Source organism: Vanacampus margaritifer, chromosome 3, assembly GCF_051991255.1.
Source record: "Vanacampus margaritifer isolate UIUO_Vmar chromosome 3, RoL_Vmar_1.0, whole genome shotgun sequence".
Lineage (NCBI taxonomy): Eukaryota > Metazoa > Chordata > Actinopteri > Syngnathiformes > Syngnathidae > Vanacampus > Vanacampus margaritifer.
Window position 1 is genome coordinate 23066951 of NC_135434.1, and position 20264 is coordinate 23087214.

Below are 20264 nucleotides of genomic sequence, written 5' to 3' on the forward strand. Positions count from 1 at the left end.
TTCCTCTGGGTTCGCCCTGCTCGGGCATAGTTCACCATCTTTTGCAACATTTTCCGGCCTTCTGCCATCCAATCCCATTCATGATGGGTTAGTTATTGCCCCAAGTCTCCCAGCCCACATAGACGCCTCTGTGTCCATGCATTTTCCATGGGCGGGGAGACTTTTAACGCCCCGCTCTGCGCGCCGGCGCAACATTTTCCGGCCGTCTGCCAAACCATCCCATTCGTAATGGGTTTGTTACTGTCCCAGTTCACTCAGCCCACAGAGACGCCTCTGTGTCCGTGCACCTTCTGATACCTTCATCGGACACCTGTACCGCCACGCATAAGAGCTCTTTTTCAGGGAGAGTTTTATTAGACACACACCCTGTGGGCATCACGTTGGCCGATCAAGCTCGTTACCAGCGGTACAACGAAAGGACCGCTGTGGGCCTCCACCAGAGTTTCCTCTGGGTTCGCCCTGCTCGGGCATAGTTCACCATCTTTTGCAACATTTTCTGGCCTTCTGCCATCCCATCCAATTCATAATGGGTTAGTTATTGCCCCAAATCTCCCAAGCCACAGAGACGCCTCTGTGTCGATGCATTTTCCATGGGCGGGGAGACTTTTAACGTCCCGCTCCACGCCGGCGCAAGATTTTCCGGCCTTCTGCCATCCCATCCCATCCCATTCATAATGGGTTAGTAACCGCCCCAGTTCTTTCAGCCCACAGCGACGCCTCTGTGTCGATGCATTTTCCATGGGCGGGGAGACTTAACGTCCCGCTCCACGCCGGCGCAACATTTTCCGGCCGTCTGCCAAATCATCCCATTCGTAACGGGTTAATAACCGCCCCAGTTCTTGCAGCCCACAGAGACGCCTCTGTGTCCATGCATTTTCCATGGGCGGGGAGACTTTTAACGTCCCGCTCCACGCCGGCGCAACATTTTCCGGCCGTCTGCCAAATCATCCCATTCGTAATGGGTTTGTTACTGCCCCAGTTCACTCAGCCCACAGAGATGCCTCTGTGTCCGTGCACTTTCTGACACCTTCATCGAAAATCTGTACCGCCACGCCACAGATCTCTTTTTCAGGGAGAGGTTTATTAGACACACACCCTATGGGCATCCCGTTGGCCGCTCAAGCTCGTTACCAGCGGTACAACGACAGGACCGCTGTGGGCCTCCAACAGAGTTTCCTCTGGGTTCGGCCTGCTCGGGCATAGTTCACCATCTTTTGCAAGCTTTCCGACCTTCTGTCATACCATTCCATTCGTAATTGGTTAGTAACCGCCCCAGTTCTTGCAGCCCACAGAGACGCCTCTGTGTCCATGCATTTTCCATGGGCGGGGAGACTTTTAACGTCCCGCTCCACGCCGGCGCAACATTTTCCGGCCGTCTGCCAAACCATCCCATTCGTAATGGGTTTGTTACTGCCCCAGTTTACTCAGCCCACAGAGACGCCTCTGTGTCCGTGCACTTTCTGACACCTCAATCGGACACCTGTACCGCCACGCCACAGATCTCTTTTTCAGGGAGAGGTTTACTAGACACACACCCTATGGGCATCACGTTGGCCGCTCAAGCTCGTTACCAGCGGTACAACGACAGGCCCGCTGTGGGCCTCCACCAGAGTTTCCTCTGGGTTCGCCCTGCTCGGGCATAGTTCACCATCTTTTGTAACCTTTCCGACCTTCTGTCATTCCATTCCATTCGTAATGGGTTAGTAACCGCCCCAGTTCTTGCAGCCCACAGAGACGCCTCTGTGTCCATGCATTTTCCATGGGCGGGGAGACTTTTAACGTCCCGCTCCACGCCGGCGCAACATTTTCCGGCCATCTGCCAAACCATCCCATTCATAATGGGTTAGTTATTGCCCCAAATCCCCCAGCCCACAGAGACGCCTCTGTGTCCGTTCACTTTCTGACACCTTCATCGGACACCTGTACCGCCACGCAACAGATCTTTTTCAGGGAGAGGTTTATTAGACACACACCCTGTGGGCATCACGTTGGCCGATCAAACTCGTTACCAGCAATACAACGACAGGAACGCTGCGGGCTTCCACCAGAGTTTCCTCTGGGTTCGCCCTGCTCGGGCATAGTTCACCATCTTTTGCAACCTTTCCGACCTTCTGTCATACCATTCCATTCGTAATGGGTTAGTAACCGCCCCAGTTCTTGCAGCCCACAGAGACGCCTCTGTGTCCGTGCACTTTCTGACACCTTCATCGGACACCTGTACCGCCACGCAACAGATCTTTTTTCAGGGAGAGGTTTATTAGACACACACCCTGTGGGCATCACATTGGCCGATCAAGCTCGTTACCAGCGGTACAACGACAGGACCGCTGCGGGCCTCCACCAGAGTTTCCTCTGGGTTCGCCCTGCTCGGGCATAGTTCACCATCTTTTGCAACCTTTCCGACCTTCTGTCATACCATTCCATTCGTAATGGGTTAGTAACCGCCCAAGTTCTTGCAGCCCACAGAGACGCCTCTGTGTCCATGCATTTTCCATGGGCGGGGAGACTTTTAACGTCCCGGGCTCCACGCCGGCGCAACATTTTCCGGCCGTCTGCCAAACCATTCCATTCGTAATGGGTTTGTTACTGCCCCAGTTTACTCAGCCCACAGAGACGCCTCTGTGTCCGTGCACTTTCTGACACCTTCATCAGACACCTGTACCGCCACGCCACAGATCTCTTTTTCAGGGAGAGGTTTATTAGACACACACCCAATGGGCATCACGTTGGCCGATCAAGCTCGTTACCAGCGGTACAATGACAAGACCGCTGTGGGCATCCACCAGAGTTTCCTCTTGGTTCGCCCTGCTCGGGCATAGTTCACCATCTTTTGCAACATTTTCCGGCCTTCTGCCATCCCATCCCATTCATAATGGGTTAGTTATTATCCCAAATCTCGCAGCCCACAGAGACGCCTCTGTGTCCGTGCACTTTCTGACACCTTCATCGGACACCTGTACCGCCACGACACAGATCTCTTTTTCAGGGAGAGGTTTATTAGACACACACTCAATGGGCATCACGTTGGCCGATCAAGCTCGTTACCAGCGGTACAATGACAAGACCGCTGTGGGCATCCACCAGAGTTTCCTCTGGGTTCGCCCTGCTCGGGCATAGTTCACCATCTTTTGCAACATTTTCCGGCCTTCTGCCATCCCATCCCATTCATAATGGGTTAGTTATTATCCCAAATCTCGCAGCCCACAGAGACGCCTCTGTGTCCATGCATTTTCCATGGGCGGGGAAACTTTTAACGTCCTGCTCCACGCTGGCGCAACATTTTCCGGCCGTCTGCCAAACCATTCCATTCGTAATGGGTTTGTTACTGCCCCAGTTCACTGAGCCCACAGAGATGCCTCTGTGTCCGTGCACTTTCTGACACCTTCATCGGACACCTGTACCGCCACGCCACAGATCTCTTTTTCAGGGAGAGGTTTATTAGACACTCACACCATTGGGCATCACGTTGGCCGATCAAGCTCGTTACCAGCGGTACAATGACAAGACCGCTGTGGGCCTCCACCAGAGTTTCCTGTGGGTTCGCCTTGCTCGGGCATATATCAGCAACTTTTGCAACATTTTCCGGCCTTCTGCCATCCCATCCCATTCATAATGGGTTAGTAACCGCCCCAGTTCTTTCAGCCCACATAGACGCCTCTGTGTCCATGCATTTTCCATGGGCGGGGAGACTTTTAACGTCCCGCTCCACGCCGGTGCAACATTTTCCGGCCGTCTGCCAAACCATCCCATTCGTAATGGGTTTGTTACTGCCCCAGTTCACTCAGCCCACAGAGACGCCTCTGTGTCCGTGCACTTTCTGACACCTTCATCGGACACCTGTACCGCCACGCCACAGATCTCTTTTTCAGGGAGAGGTTTACTAGACACACACCCTATGGGCATCACGTTGGCCGTTCAAGCTCGTTACCAGCGGTACAACGACAGGCCCGCTGTGGGCCTCCACCAGAGTTTCCTCTGGGTTCGCCCTGCTCGGGCATAGTTCACCATCTTTTGCAACCTTTCCGACCTTCTGTCATTCCATTCCATTCGTAATGGGTTAGTAACCGCCCCAGTTCTTGCAGCCCACAGAGACGCCTCTGTGTCCATGCACTTTCCATGGGCGGGGAGACTTTTAACGTCCCGGGACGCTCCACGCCGGCGCAACATTTTCCGGCCATCTGCCAAACCATCCCATTCATAATGGGTTAGTTATTGCCCCAAATCCCCCAGCCCACAGAGACGCCTCTGTGTCCGTTCACTTTCTGACACCTTCATCGGACACCTGTACCGCCACGCAACAGATCTTTTTCAGGGAGAGGTTTATTAGACACACAGCCTGTGGGCATCACGTTGGCCGATCAAGCTCGTTACCAGCAATACAACGACAGGAACCCTGCGGGCTTCCACCAGAGTTTCCTCTCGTATCGCCCTGCTCGTGCATAGTTCACCATCTTTTGCAACATTTTCCGGCTTTCTGCCATCCCATCTCATTCATAATGGGTTAGTTATTTCCCCAAATCTCCGAGCCCACAGAGACGCCTCTGTGTCCGTGCACTTTCTGACACCTTCACCGGACACCTGTACTGCCACGCCACAGATCTCTTTTTCAGGGAGAGGTTTATTAGACACACACCCTATGGTCATCACGTTGGCCGATTAAGCTCCTTACCAGCAGTACAACGACAGGACCGCTGTGGGCATCCAACAGAGTTTCCTCTGGGTTCGCCCTGCTCGGGCATAGTTCACCATCTTTTGCAACTTTTCTGACCTTCTGTCATACCATCCCATTTGTAATGGGTTAGTAACCGCCCCAGTTCTTGCAGCCCACAGAGACGCCTCTGTGTCCGTTCACTTTCTGACACCTTCATCGGACACCTGTACCGCCACGCCACAGATCTCTTTTTCAGGGAGAGGTTTACTAGACACACACCCTATGGGCATCACGTTGGCCGCTCAAGCTCGTTACCAGCGGTGCAACGACAGGCCCGCTGTGGGCCTCCACCAGAGTTTCCTCTGGGTTCGCCCTGCTCGGGCATAGTTCACCATCTTTTGCAACCTTTCCGACCTTCTGTCATTCCATTCCATTCGTAATGGGTTAGTAACCGCCCCAGTTCTTGCAGCCCACAGAGACGCCTCTGTGTCCATGCACTTTCCATGGGCGGGGAGGGAGACTTTTAACGTCCCGGGACGCTCCACGCTGGCGCAACATTTTCCGGCCATCTGCCAAACCATCCCATTCATAATGGGTTAGTTATTGTCCCAAATCCCCCAGCCCACAGAGACGCCTCTGTGTCCGTTCACTTTCTGACACCTTCATCGGACACCTGTACCGCCACGCAACAGATCTTTTTCAGGGAGAGGTTTATTAGACACACAGCCTGTGGGCATCACGTTGGCCGATCAAGCTCGTTACCAGCAATACAACGACAGGAACCCTGCGGGCTTCCACTTGAGTTTCCTCTCGTATCGCCCTGCTCGTGCATAGTTCACCATCTTTTGCAACATTTTCCGGCTTTCTGCCATCCCATCTCATTCATAATGGGTTAGTTATTTCCTCAAATCTCCGAGCCCACAGAGACGCCTCTGTGTCCGTGCACTTTCTGACACCTTCATCGGACACCTGTACCGCCACGCATAAGAGCTCTTTTTCAGGGAGAGTTTTATTAGACACACACCCTGTGGGCATCACGTTGGCCGATCAAGCTCGTTACCAGATGTACAACGACAGGACCGCTGCGTGGCTCCACCAGAGTTTCCTCTGGGTTCGCCCTGCTCGGGCATAGTTCACCATCTTTTGCAACCTTTCCGACCTTCTGTCATTCCATTCCATTCGTAATGGGTTAGTAACCGCCCCAGTTCTTGCAGCCCACAGAGACACCTCTGTGTCCGTGCACTTTCTGACACCTCAATCGGACACCTGTACCGCCACGCCACAGATCTCTTTTTCAGGGAGAGGTTTATTAGACACACACCCTATGGGCATCACGTTGGCCGCTCAAGCTCGTTACCAGCGGTACAACGACAGGCCCGCTGGGGGCCTCCACCAGAGTTTCCACTGGGTTCGCCCTGCTCGGGCATAGTTCACCATCTTTTGCAACATTTTCCGGCCTTCTGCCATCCCATCCCATTCATAATGGGTTAGCTATTATCCCAAATATCCCAGCCCACAGGGACGCCTCTGTGTCCATGCATTTTCCATGGGCGGGGAGACTTTTAACGTCCCGCTCCACGCCGGCGCAACATTTTCCGGCCATCTGCCAAACCATCCCATTCATAATGGGTTAGTTATTGCCCCAAATCTCCCAGCTAACAGAGACGCCTCTGTGTCCGTTCACTTTCTGACACCTTCATCGGACACCTGTACCGCCACGCAACAGATCTTTTTCAGGATAGGTTTATTAGACACACACCCTTTGGGCATCACGTTGGCCGATCAAGCTCGTTACCAGCGGTACAACAACAGGACCGCTGCGTGCCTGCACCAGAGTTTCCTCTGGGTTTGCCCTGCTCGGGCATAGTTCACCATCTTTTGCAACATTTTCCGGCCTTCTGCCATCCAATCCCATTCATCATGGGTTAGTTATTGCCCCAAGTCTCCCAGCCCACATAGACGCCTCTGTGTCCATGCATTTTCCATGGGCGGGGAGACTTTTAACGCCCCGCTCTGCGCGCCGGCGCAACATTTTCCGGCCGTCTGCCAAACCATCCCATTCGTAATGGGTTTGTTACTGCCCCAGTTTACTCAGCCCAGAGAGACGCCTCTGTGTCCGTGCACTTTCTGACACCTCAATCGGACACCTGTACCGCCACGCAACAGATCTCTTTTTCAGGGAGAGGTTTATTAGACACACACCCAATGGGCATCACGTTGGCCGCTCAAGCTCGTTACCAGCGGTACAATGACAAGACCGCTGTGAACCTCCACCAGAGTTTCCTCTGGGTTCGCCCTGCTCGGGCATAGTTCAGCATCTTTTGCAACATTTTCCGGCCTTCTGCCATTCCATCCCATTCATAATGGGTTAGTAACCGCCCCAGTTCTTTCAGCCCACAGAGACGCCTCTGTGTCCATGTATTTTCCATGGGCGGGGAGACTTTTAACGTCCCGCTCCACGCCGGCGCAACATTTTCCGGCCGTCTGCCAAACCATCCCATTCGTAATGGGGCGTTGTTACTGCCCCAGTTCACTCAGCCCACAGAGACTCCTCTGTGTCCGTGCACTTTCTGACACCTTCATCGGACACCTGTACCGCCACGCCACAGATCTCTTTTTCAGGGAGAGGTTTACTAGACACACACCCTATGGGCATCACGTTGGCTGCTCAAGCTCGTTACCAGCGGTACAACGACAGGCCCGCTGTGGGCCTCCACCAGAGTTTCCTCTGGGTTCGCCCTACTCGGGCATAGTTCACCATCTTTTGCAACCTTTCCGACCTTCTTTCATTCCATTCCATTCGTAATGGGTTTGTTACTGCCCCAGTTCACTCAGCCCACAGAGATGCCTCTGTGTCCATGCATTTTCCATGGGCGGGGAGACTTTTAACGTCCCGCTCCACGCCGGCGCAACATTTTCCGGCCATCTGCCAAACCATCCCATTCGTAATGGGTTTGTTACTGCCCCAAATCGCCCAGGCCACAGAGACGCCTCTGTGTCGATGCTTTTTCCATGGGCGGGGAGACTTTTAACGTCCCGCTCCACGCCGGCGCAACATTTTCCGGCCTTCTGCCATCCCATCCCATCCCATTCATAATGGGTTAGTAACCGCCCCAGTTCTTTCAGCCAACAGAGACGCCTCTGTGTCCATGCATTTTCCATGGGCGGGGAGACTTTTAACGTCCCGCTCCACGCCGGCGCAACATTTTCCGGCCGTCTGCCAAACCATTCCATTCGTAATGGGTTTGTTACTGCCCCAGTTTACTCAGCCCACAGAGACGCCTCTGTGTCCGTGCACTTTCTGACACCTTCATCGGACACCTGTACCGCCACGCCACAGATCTCTTTTTCAGGGAGAGGTTTATTAGACACACACCCTATGGGCATCACGTTGGCCGCTCTAGCTCGTTACCAGCGGTACAACGACAGGCCCACTGTGGGCCTCCACCAGAGTTTCCTTTTGGTTCGCCCTGCTCGGGCATAGTTCAGCATCTTTTGCAACATTTTCCGGCCTTCTGCCATCCCATCCCATTCATAATGGGTTAGTAACCGCCCCAGTTCTTTCAGCCCACATAGACGCCTCTGTGTCAATGTATTTTCCATGGGCGGGGAGACTTTTAACGTCCCACTCCACGCCGGCGCAACATTTTCCGGCCGTCTACCAAACCATACCATTCATAATGGGTTAGTTATTGCCCCAAATCCCCCAGCCCACAGAGACGCCTCTGTGTCCGTTCACTTTCTGACACCTTCATCTGACACCTGTACCGCCACGCAACAGATCTTTTTCAGGGAGAGGTTTATTAGACACACACCCTGTGGGCATCACGTTGGCCTATCAAGCTCGCTACCAGCAATACAACGACAGGAACGCTGCGGGCTTCCACCAGAGTTTCCTCTCGTATCGCCCTGCTCGTGCATAGTTCACCATCTTTTGCAACATTTTCCGGCTTTCTGCCATCCCATCCCATTCATAATGGGTTAGTTATTGCCCCAAATCTCCGAGCCCACATAGACGCCTATGTGTCCGTTCACATTCTGACACCATCGGACACCTGTACCGCCACGCAACAGATCTTTTTCAGGGAGAGGTTTATTAGACACACACCCTGTGGGCATCACGTTGGCCGATCAAGCTCGTTACCAGCGGTACAACGACAGGACCGCTGCGGGCCTCCACCAGAGTTTCCTCAGGGTTCGCCCTGCTCGGGCATAGTTCACCATCTTTTGCAACCTTTCCGACCTTCTGTCATACCATTCCATTCGTAATGGGTTAGTAACCGCCCCAGTTCTTGCAGCCCACAGAGACGCCTCTGTGTCCATGCATTTTCCATGGGCGGGGAGACTTAACGTCCCACTCCACGCCGGCGCAACATTTTCCGGCCGTCTGCCAAACCATCCCATTCGTAATGGGTTTGTTACTGCCCCAGTTTACTCAGCCCACAGAGACGCCTCTGTGTCCGTGCACTTTCTGACACCTCAATCGGACACCTGTACCGCCACGCCACAGATCTCTTTTTCAGGGAGAGGTTTATTAGACACACACCCTATGGGCATCACGTTGGCCGCTCAAGCTCGTTACCAGCGGTACAACGACAGGCCCGCTGGGGGCCTCCACCAGAGTTTCCACTGGGTTCGCCCTGCTCGGGCATAGTTCACCATCTTTTGCAACATTTTCCGGCCTTCTGCCATCCCATCCCATTCATAATGGGTTAGTAACCGCCCCAGTTCTTGCAGCCCACAGAGACGCCTCTGTGTCCATGCATTTTCCATGGGCGGGGAGACTTTTAACGACCCGCTCCACGCCGGCGCAACATTTTCCGGCCGTCTGCCAAACCATCCCATTCGTAATGGGTTTGTTACTGCCCCAGTTCACTCAGCCCACAGAGATGCCTCTGTGTCCGTGCACTTTCTGGCACCATCGAACATCTGTACCGCCACGCAACAGATCTCTTTTTCAGGGAGAGGTTTATTAGACACACACCCTGTGGGCATCACGTTGGCCGATCAAGCTCGTTACCATCGATACAACGACAGGAACGCTGCGGGCTTCCACCAGAGTTTCCTCTTGTATCGCCCTGCTCGTGCATAGTTCACCATCTTTTGCAACATTTTCCGTCTTTCTGCCATCCCATCCCATTCATAATGGGTTAGTTATTGCCCCAAATCTCCGAGCCCACAAAGACGCCTCTGTGTCCGTGCACTTTCTGACACCTTCAGACGACACCTGTACCGCCACGCCAGAGATCTCTTTTTCAGGGAGAGGTTTATTAGACACACACCCTATGGGCATCACGTTGGCCGCTCAAGCTCGTTACCAGCGGTACAACGACAGGACCGCTGCGGACCTCCAACAGAGTTTCCTCTGGGTTCGCCCTGCTCGGGCATAGTTCACCATCTTTTGCAAGCTTTCCGACCTTCTGTCATACCATTCCATTAGTAATGGGTTAGTAACCGCCCCAGTTCTTGCAGTCCACAGAGACGCCTCTGTGTCCATGCATTTTCCATGGGCGGGGAGACTTTTAACGTCCCGCTCCACGCCGGCGCAACATTTTCCGGCCGTCTGCCAAACCATCCCATTCATAATGGGTTAGTTATTGCCCCAAATCCCCCAGCCCACAGAGACGCCTCTGTGTCCGTTCACTTTCTGACACCTTCATCGGTCACCTGTACCGCCACGCAACAGATCTTTTTCAGGGAGAGGTTTATTAGACACAAACTCTATTGGCATCACGTTGGCCGCTCAAGCTCGTTACCAGCGGTACAACAACAGGACCGCTGTGGGCCTCCAACAGAGTTTCCTCTGGGTTCGCCCTGCTCGGGCATAGTTCACCATCTTTTGCAAACTTTCCGACCTTCTGTCATACCATTCCATTCGAAATTGGTTAATAACCGCCCCAGTTCTTGCAGCCCACAGAGACGCCTCCGTGTCCATGCATTTTCCATGGGCGGGGAGACTTTTAACGTCCCGCTGCACGCCGGCGCAACATTTTCCGGCCATCTGCCAAACCATCCCATTCATAATGGGTTAGTTATTGCCCCAAATCTCCCAGCTCACAGAGACGCCTCTGTGTCCGTTCACTTTCTGACACCTTCATCAGACACCTGTACCGCCACGCAACAAATCTTTTTCAGGCAGAGGTTTATTAGACACACACCCTGTGGGCATCACGTTGGCCGATCAAGCTCGTTACCAGCGGTACAACAACAGGACCGCTGCGGGCCTCCACCAGAGTTTCCTCTGGGTTCGCCCTGCTCGGGAATAGTTCACCATCTTTTGCAACATTTTCCGGCCTTCTGCCATCCAATCCCATTCATCATGGGTTAGTTATTGCCCCAAGTCTCCCAGCCCACATAGACCCCTCTGTGTCCATGCATTTTCCATGGGCGGGGAGACTTTTAACGCCCCGCTCCGCGCGCCGGCGCAACATTTTCCGGCCGTCTGCCAAACCATCCCATTCATAATGGGTTAGTTATTGCCCCAAATCTCCCAGGCCACAGAGACGCCTCTGTGTCGATGCATTTTCCATGGGCGGGGAGACTTTTAACGTCGCGCTCCACGCCGGCGCAACATTTTCCGGCCTTCTGCCATCCCATCCCATCCCATTCATAATGGGTTAGTTATTGCCCCAAATCTCCCAGCCCACAGAGACGCCTCTGTGTCCATGCATTTTCCATGGCCGGGGAGACTTTTAACGTCCCGCTCCACGGCGGCACAACATTTTCCGGCCGTCTGCCAAACCATCCCATTCGTAATGGGTTTGTTACTGCCCCAGTTCATTCAGCCCACAGAGACGCCTCTGTGTCCGTGCACTTTCTGACACCTTCATCGGACACCTGTACCGCCACGCAACAGATCTCTTTTTCAGGGAGAGGTTTACTAGACACACACCCTGTGGGCATCATGTTGGCCGATCAAGCTCGTTACCAGCGGTACAACGACAGGACCGCTGCGGGCCTCCACCAGAGTTTCCTCTGGGTTCGCCCTGCTCGGGCATAGTTCACCATCTTTCGCAACATTTTCCGGCCTTCTGCGATCCCATTCCATTCTTAATGGGTTAGTTATTGCCCCAAATCTCCCAGCCCACAGAGACGCCTCTGTGTCCATGCATTTTCCATGGGTGGGGAGACTTAACGTCCCGCTCCACGCCGGCGCAACATTTTCCGGCCGTCTGCCAAACCATCTCATTCGTAATGGGTTTGTTACTGCCCCAGTTCACTCAGCCCACAGAGACGCCTCTGTGTCTGTGCACTTTCTGACACCTTCATCGGACACCTGTACCGCCACGCAACAGATCTCTTTTTCAGGGAGAGGTTTACTAGACACACACCCTGTGGGCATCATGTTGGCCGATCAAGCTCGTTACCAGCGGTACAACGACAGGACCGCTGCGGGCCTCCACCAGTTTCCTCTGGGTTCGCCCTGCTCGGGCATATTTCACCATCTTTCGCAACATTTTCCGGCCTTCTGCCATCCCATCCCATTCATAATGGGTTAGTTATTGCCCCAAATCTCCCAGCCCACAGAGACGCCTCTGTGTCCATGCATTTTCCATGGGTGGGGAGACTTTTAACGCCCCGCTCCACGCCGGCGCAACATTTTCCGGCCGTCTGCCAAACCATCCCATTCGTAATGGGTTTGTTACTGCCCCAGTTCACTCAGCCCAGAGACGCCTCTGTGTCCGTGCACTTTCTGACACCTTCATCGGACACCTGTACCGCCACGCCACAGATCTCTTTTTCAGGGAGAGGTTTATTAGACACACACCCTGTGGGCATCACGTTGGTCGATCAAGCTCATTACCAGCGGTACAACGACAGGACCGCTTTGGGCCTCCACCAGAGTTTCCTCTGGGTTCGCCCTGCTCGGGCATAGTTCACCATCTTTTGCAACATTTTCCGGCCTTCTGCCATCCCATCCCATTCAGAATGGGTTAGTTATTGCCCCAAATCTCCCAGCCCACAGAGACGCCTCTGTGTCCATGCATTTTCCATGGCCGGGGAGACTTTTAACGTCCCGCTCCACGGCGGCACAACATTTTCCGGCCGTCTGCCAAACCATCCCATTCGTAATGGGTTTGTTACTGCCCCAGTTCATTCAGCCCACAGAGACGCCTCTGTGTCCGTGCACTTTCTGACACCTTCATCGGACACCTGTACCGCCACGCAACAGATCTCTTTTTCAGGGAGAGGTTTACTAGACACACACCCTGTGGGCATCATGTTGGCCGATCAAGCTCGTTACCAGCGGTACAACGACAGGACCGCTGCGGGCCTCCACCAGAGTTTCCTCTGGGTTCGCCCTGCTCGGGCATAGTTCACCATCTTTCGCAACATTTTCCGGCCTTCTGCGATCCCATTCCATTCTTAATGGGTTAGTCATTGCCCCAAATCTCCCAGCCCACAGAGACGCCTCTGTGTCCATGCATTTTCCATGGGTGGGGAGACTTTTAACGTCCCGCTCCACGCCGGCGCAACATTTTCCGGCCGTCTGCCAAACCATCCCATTCGTAATGGGTTTGTTACTGCCCCAGTTCACTCAGCCCACAGAGACGCCTCTGTGTCCGTGCACTTTCTGACACCTTCATCGGACACCTGTACCGCCACGCAACAGATCTCTTTTTCAGGGAGAGGTTTACTAGACACACACCCTGTGGGCATCACGTTGGCCGATCAAGCTCGTTACCAGCGGTACAACAACAGGACCGCTGCGGGCTTCCACCAGTTTCCTCTGGGTTCGCCCTGCTCGGGCATATTTCACCATCTTTCGCAACATTTTCCGGCCTTCTGCCATCCCATCCCATTCATAATGGGTTAGTTATTGCCCCAAATCTCCCAGCCCACAGAGACGCCTCTGTGTCCATGCATTTTCCATGGGTGGGGAGACTTTTAACGTCCCGCTCCACGCCGGCGCAACATTTTCCGGCCGTCTGCCAAACCATCCCATTCGTAATGGGTTTGTTACTGCCCCAAATCTCCCAGCCCACAGAGACGCCTCTGTGTCCGTGCACTTTCTGACACCTTCATCGGACACCTGTACCGCCACGCAACAGATCTCTTTTTCAGGGAGAGGTTTATTAGACGAGCGAGGCCGAGTGGAACGGTCCAGGATGGAGGGAAGTGTAGAGGCGACTTCAACACGACGCTATAATGGCGGATGCAACAGAAAGTTTAGTACCAGCAAGGCAATTGTGTGGATGCATTTTGGCTATAAAAACGACGCTACGCAATGTAAAGCATCGTGCAAAATCTGCCTCCCTCCCGTTGCTACGTCAAGAGGGGACAATACGAACCTTTTTCAGCGCTTAAAAAAACCCACACCACACAGCACTGAATGATAGCTGCATTATGACTAAAACGCCAGCGACCAGTTTTTCAACTTCTGTGTGTGTGAGCAGAGGGTCAATGCGTGTGTGCGGGAGAGCGAGAGAGAGACAGCGTGAGCGGGAGGGAGGGGGGAAAGGGATAGAGATAAACTGGGTGTGAGGGACAGAGGTTGAAATTGTGTTTATTGCAAAAATTATTACCTTGAAGTTACTTGCGCTCATCTTTAAAACCAGCATAAGTTGACATGCTGGTTTTCCTAGTAAAAAAACTTTGAGGTACTCACAATTATACAGAACAACTTTTGTGGCTAAGAGTGCTACACTTATCTTGCTCATGAATTACTGTTACTGAGTTAATTTAATATTTTCATTGGTATTCAAAATAGTTTTTTATTTTCAAATTTGAATGAGAATATAGTGTACACATATTTTGTGTTAATTAATTTAGTGACTTTTTTAAAGTACAGAACCTTAAAAATGTTTGCACTATGCACTATGATAAAAGTTTATAGATAAAAGTTCTAATGCTTCTCATTGGTTGATTTATGTTTATAACATGGATTTATTTGTGTACGGTGAAAAATAGAACAGGACCTAATTTTTTTTTTTTTTTAATCGCATAGTAAATGGCAATCTGAAAATTTTGTGGGAAAAAAAATCGCAATTACATTATTTTCCATAATCGCTCAGCCCTAATTGACACCACATGTTTGATGTGAAAAGCGTCAATGCCAAATGTCAATAAAGTAGGCAAGAAAAAAGTATGTTTTATCTCGTTTCAGCCGGGCTATTGGTCAAAATTGATGGTTTTACCTGTATATGTTATTGCCGCATACCCATCCATCTTCCTTCTCTGTGGCGTTAAGCAAGCGTAGTCGTCCTATTTTGATACTCCACTCTCGTCTTTATTTGTTACAGAAGAGAGTGACATCCGTCTCCAGCGGTATCATCGTGCTTGCCAATGTTGCCAAATGTTTTCCTGAAAATAGAGGCTGTATAATTAGAAAACATGTCACCATTGTGGCCAAAATAATCAAGATAAATTATATCATTGTAATATGAAATATTAGGAAAAGGGTCTAACTTGCATTGTATCGTATTGTCGAACTCAAGCTTGAACCAGTCTGGTTCAAAGAGAAACCTGAACACTTTCATGCAGGCCAAGACACTTAGTCCAAACGTGTACAGCTAATGGGTGGATTACTTAAAGGTGCAATGATTGTGCAGTTAAAAAATGTTAATATTAAAGCAGGGTTCACCAATTGCGATCCTCAAGGTATATGGATATGGCACCCAACGCTGCAAACAGCAAAGCCCTATGCGCGGCCCCACTGTGGCCAATTGGGCATCAGTATTATAAATGGAAGTGACCTGAGAATAACAATACAAAAACAATAACAAGAAATACGAAAATAAGTCAGCTAGACAGGTCGACGGTAGGGCGGACTAAAAAAAAAGGCAGCCTATAATCGATCTATAAGGACAGCAGGTAGCAGCAGAAAAATTACTTTAAAAAAAGAGACAAAATTACAGTATTTACAATCATAAACAGTTTTTAAAATGTATTTAATGAATACTGAAAAGCATGTAAAAAAAAAATAATAATTATCATCATTATTATCATTATTATTAGAAATTGGGGGGGATAGATGGAAGTCGACGTATTTTCTAGCCTCTTCCCACAATCTCAAACGGTCCCAAACGCCACTTTTCACTGGTCACAATTACTAACACACGCACAGATTATTTAATAGTTTGGTAGTTAGCACTTAGCGCCAAAACAAACTATCAAACAAATGCCAGCCGTCAATACGCGCTGAGACGTGTGAAGCTTCGAACGTCATCGGTTACGTGATACTTGCAGAATGATACAAACTCCGAAACACTGTGATTGACGAAATCCGAAACAAGCGTCGAGGTATCTGTTTCAATCGACCATCTACCATAATTATTTGCAAAGACTAACAACCACGCTACAACACAGCCGAAGGACTTTCCCTGTGTCCAAATGCTCATGGTTGGGTCCTCCGAAGGCCAAATTTGTCGACCGTATGACGTCATTCCCGGCGATACTCGACAAGACACGGATTTACATATGAATGGACTGTCAATGCTGCTTGTCGGTAACACGTTGACTTAATGGAGAAAATACCGCTAAGGTTACCAGATCTACAGACGGAGTGGTAATGGCTCATTGACAAACCATTTATATATAAATTCCGTGAGTGTAGTCGAGTCACGCCGGGATGTACTCAACGGTCGACAAACTCGGCCTTCGCGGACCGAGCCTTGTGAATTTGAACACAGCCAACCTAAACCCGCCCACTCACTTACACACACAAATACTACTGACCTGGTTTCCAAATGTGTTGTTTTCCGTCGTCCATTCCGTTTCTCCGCATTTTTTCCGCGGTTATTGGGTGCAGATCCGCACCCAAACCACCGTTCCCGCCATAACGCTCGTGTCCAACAAACATTTCTCCGGCATCCCCCTCGGTACGTGTCCTACTGTCAAGTGTCAAACCGAACAAATGCGTCACTTCCGGATTATAAAGCGTCATGCGCGGGAAACTGGTGTGTGACGTCGTTGTGATTGACGGTCATGGAAAAATACTGGTCTGGGTACGCGCTAGACTCGGGATGCTGGCGTGTGACGTCTTAGTGAGTGACGTCATGGAAAAATACTGGTCTGGTCCTTCGGCTCCCCGGCCTGCACAACTGTACCGAAGACGTCACGCAGCAGGATTGGCTGGAAGTCGTGATGGAGAAAAAAATATATAATAATAAAATCACATTTCAGAATACTGTGTTACGTATGATTTGTACTTAAGGTCTTTTTAAACAATCTTAAGGGTCAAACGCGTATGAGTTTACAGCTAGACAGCGAGCTGGGCTCTGGGTGGCAGTGGTACCGTCACTTGTCTTCAATGCAGGCCTCGTGGCTTTTCCCGGCCAAGCTGCGGATAGTGGAAACGCCGAACCATCGCGTGTCTCGCGAGAGGAATCGCATCTTTGCCAGAAATGGGTTCGAGTCCCGACCTGATGTAAGGATATATCACTCACATGCCTAAACTGTTCAAACCTTGATTTAAGAGCATTCTAAATTCAGTTTAATAAGAAATCGAAGGCTTAACATAAGGCCAGAAAAAAAGAAGAAAAAAAAAAGAAGAAATCGAAGGCATTAAATGAGCAAAGCAGTTTTCTTTTATATCTGATATGAGTCAATACAAATCTAAACAAGTCATTATAGCCTTAGTTCTCATTGCCTGCCTGTTATTATTTCTAAAGTTATGCATAAAGTTTTTTTATAAATATTATTTTAGTGGAAATGATTAGCTTTTATTCTTCTTTTTGTTTTATATATTCTATGAAAGTTAATAAAAATCCAAACAAGTAATTTTAAGCATTGTCATTCTATTGTTAGGAGGCTCGTGCAAATCTGCCTGTTGTTTTTAAAGATATGCATTAACATTTTTTAAATGTTTATAGTGGAACTCATTAGCTTTTATTCTACATTTTAATGTAATTGATAGCCTAAAATTTTCACCTTTACTGAAATGAATAACCTTAAAGATAGGCATACTTTTATTTAATAGACTTCATTGGAATTAATAGTAAAATAATATTTAAAAAATAATATTTTTCAGCTTTATTGTATTCAATGTAAACTGATATTACTGAAAAAAGAAAACGGACCAAAATTCAAGTTTCAATAATTTTATTCATGCATACATTATTTAATTGACAAGTGTTTTTATAATAAAACTACAATTATTGTAATTTCCTAGATGGTAGCATTAATTGACATTTATTTTGAAAGGACATCTAAAGAGATACAGGGAAAAGGGAGAGTTTGACAGTGTGAATAATATGCAAAGCAAAGAATTGGACTTGAACTTATAGGGATGCTGCCTCTGCTTATGGGGCATGAGCACTACCAACTAAGTATACATTTCATGTAATCTAAAATCACTTTGAAACAGCAGCGGCATGGCTGTGGCCGTCTAGTATCCCTGAGGTTGTTTTTTTTTTTGTTTTTTTTAGGTTGTGGTTTCTGGCGGCACGGTTATTGACTGGTTAGCACATCCGCCTCCCAGTGTAGAGGACGTGAGATTGAGTCCAGGCTTCGGCCTTCCTGGGTGGAGTTTGCATGTTCTCCCCGTGCTTGCGTGGGTTTCCTCCCACATTCCAAAGACATGCATGGCAGGTTAATTGAACACTCCAAATGTGTGATTGTGAGTATGGTTGTTCGTCTCTGTGTTCCCTGCGATTGGCTGGCAACCAGTTCAGGGTGTACTATTGCCTGAAGCCAGCTGGGATAGGCTCCAGCGACCCCTGAGGAAAAGTGGTTAAGAAAATGGATGGATGGATGGAGGTTGTGGTTTCTATCCCTGGCCTTTGTGACCATGTCAAAGAATCCTTTAAGCAAGATACTGAACTCCCATTTGCTCCTGATGCTTTGTGTCAGAAGGTAAATGAGTAGTCAAAATGTAAAGCGTTTTGAGGGCATCGTAAGGAATTGTCATAACAGTAAATTGTTGCTATTTTAAACCCAATATCAGGGTTTTTTTCACCAGTTGTTTGACATGTTTTGAAAGATGGTGCATTATTATTTTTGTGTCATATACTGTTCTATTACATCAAACACAAATTATCATGTCATTGAAAACAACTAATAGAATTTTCTGATTAAACATTAAAAACAACCGGAAAATAAAGCAAAATCTTGTTAAAACTACTACTACAAACTTTAATTAACTATTTTTATTTATATTATTATATTTTTATTTATTTTTATGAGAAGTAGTTTTCTGTTATTTTACTGTATTTTTTTTCTTGGCGCCCCAGATGCCGCAAAATTACAGTTTTTTTAAACGTACTTTTTCATCCCCCCCCCCCCCCCTTTTTTTTTACAATGTACCTGTATTTCAAGTACAGTAGAGTACTTTGGTTGAAGTATGTGATTAGCTGTAGTGTGTGTAAACCGCCAGCAGGCGTCAGTGTTGGAAGATGAGTGGCGAAGTCTTGCTTGCTTGACGTTTTCCCCTTTTGACAATGAATAGTTGAACTCAGCAGGGAGTTGCAATGAAAGCACGGGCGAGGCTGCAGTCGTTGTTCTCATTATGTACAGTATGCACGCTAGTGTTTTATGATGGATACCTTAGCGATAACTGCATAAATGGCACACATGGTGAACGAGTAACAGCATAAAACCGAAAGGTTGCACAATGTATAAACATTTATCATTTATTAGGAGGAGACAAGAGTACAGATCATGATTTCTTCAAGTTAAAGGAGTGCATGCCTTGTGAAAAGAAATCATTTTGCAGTTTACAGCACGCTTATTTCATTTGTTGAACCACTCTGAGTAGAAATATTCTTATTTGTTCCTGTTGCAACATGCATTTTACCCTTTTGATCAAACGCTCAGAATAGAAACCGAGGATGAAGATCTCGGTAGTCTCTGTGGTAAATGTTGAAAAATAACTTTAGCCCCGCTGGGGAACATTTCAAACAGAAGTAGGCCCTGACTCCTCTAACCTGAACTCACAGGGGAACTGGCAGTAACGTTGGGAAAATATAGAGCTCCAAAGATAGTCTGACTGATTAAATATGCTTTTCCCAGGATGAGTAAACCAGATCTTTCTCCGTAGTTTCAAATCTAATATGAGAAATGACCCCAACTACAAACACCAATTTCAATGAAGGACATTGCATAAAATGTAAATAAAAGCAGAATACAGTTTAATTTTTTTCAATTCCTTTTCAACGTAAATATATCTTTGATTAATGGTCAAACTGAATCTATTTTTATTTATTTATTTATTTAAAATATTAATTGTTTTGAATCTTATGCCTACAACACATTCCAAAAAATCTGGGACACAGGCATGTTTACGATGATTCCTTCCTAAGCATTTGAGAACTGAGAACACTAATTATTGAAACTTTGTAGGTTGAATGTACAACTTCAATTGCTCAACATTCTGGGCTCTGCAGTGTCTTATTTTGTGCTTCATAATAAAATTTTCACTAGCAAGACCGTAATAGTCTGGACTGCTGGCAGGCCACCTAGGCTAGTATTTACACTCTTTTATTATAGATAGTATTCACATGACGTCATTTGCCATGGAATGTCGAATGGGAATGGGCAAAGAAGTGTCCAGAATTAATACATAAAAAAATAATAAAATAAAATAAAAAATTAATAAATCAAAAGCATTTACAACCGACAAAGTCTACCAAAGTGTGTTCTGACCATTTTGATTAAGGTAAATGTCATTGTA

The 20264-nt window shown here is 48.8% G+C and overlaps 1 long non-coding RNA gene across 1 annotated transcript in view; it reads right to left on the reverse strand.

The window, feature by feature from the left end:
• Positions 1-16487, reverse strand: part of LOC144049190 (uncharacterized) — a 75773-nt gene extending 59286 nt beyond the window's left edge. The window contains exons 1-2 of the long non-coding RNA XR_013293510.1: positions 16331-16487; positions 14791-14956 (exon numbers count right to left, since the gene is read on the reverse strand). This is a non-coding gene — a long non-coding RNA (uncharacterized LOC144049190). The remainder of the gene's footprint in view (positions 1-14790; positions 14957-16330) is intronic.
• Between the last annotated feature and the right edge of the window lie 3777 nt (positions 16488-20264).